This window comes from Arachis hypogaea, chromosome 1 (genome assembly GCF_003086295.3).
Source record: "Arachis hypogaea cultivar Tifrunner chromosome 1, arahy.Tifrunner.gnm2.J5K5, whole genome shotgun sequence".
NCBI lineage: Eukaryota > Viridiplantae > Streptophyta > Magnoliopsida > Fabales > Fabaceae > Arachis > Arachis hypogaea.
Window position 1 is genome coordinate 55,116,122 of NC_092036.1, and position 537 is coordinate 55,116,658.

The 537-nt window shown below is 44.5% G+C and overlaps 1 non-coding gene across 1 annotated transcript; it reads right to left on the reverse strand.

The window, feature by feature from the left end:
* Positions 1 to 232: 232 nt before the first annotated feature.
* LOC112717160 (small nucleolar RNA R71) lies at positions 233 to 336 on the reverse strand. The gene has a single exon (XR_003160590.1). It is a non-coding gene; the product is annotated as a small nucleolar RNA R71 (small nucleolar RNA).
* Positions 337 to 537: the final 201 nt, after the last annotated feature.

Genomic DNA, 537 nt, shown 5'->3' on the forward strand with positions numbered 1-537 from the left:
TGGGAGTGCTAATGAAGATCCAAACCAACATCTCACAAAATTCCTGAGAATTTGCGACACTGTGAAGTCCAATAGAGTCAAGGAAGATGCCTATAAACTGCTCTTGTTCCCATTTTCACTTAGGGACAAGGCAGCTAAGTGGCTGGAATCATTTCCAAGGGGGAGCCTAACAACCTGGGATGAGGTGGAAAGCAAGTTTCTGGCACGTTTCTACCCCCCACAAAAGGTCAATAGGCTTCGATCTGAGGTTCAGACTTTTAGACAACAAGATGGTGAAACTCTCTACGAGGCATGGGAGAGGTTCAAGGATTTGACAAGGAAATGCCCACCAGACATGTTCCATGACTGGGTGCAATTGCATATTTTCTATGATGGACTTTCTTATGAATCAAGGAAGGCTGTAGACCATTCATCAGGAGGTTCATTGAACAGGAAAAAGACTGTGGAAGAAGCCATTGAAGTGATTGAGACAGTGGCTGAGAATGAGTACTACTATGCTTCAGAGAGACACAACACTAAGGGAGTCATGGAGCTGAA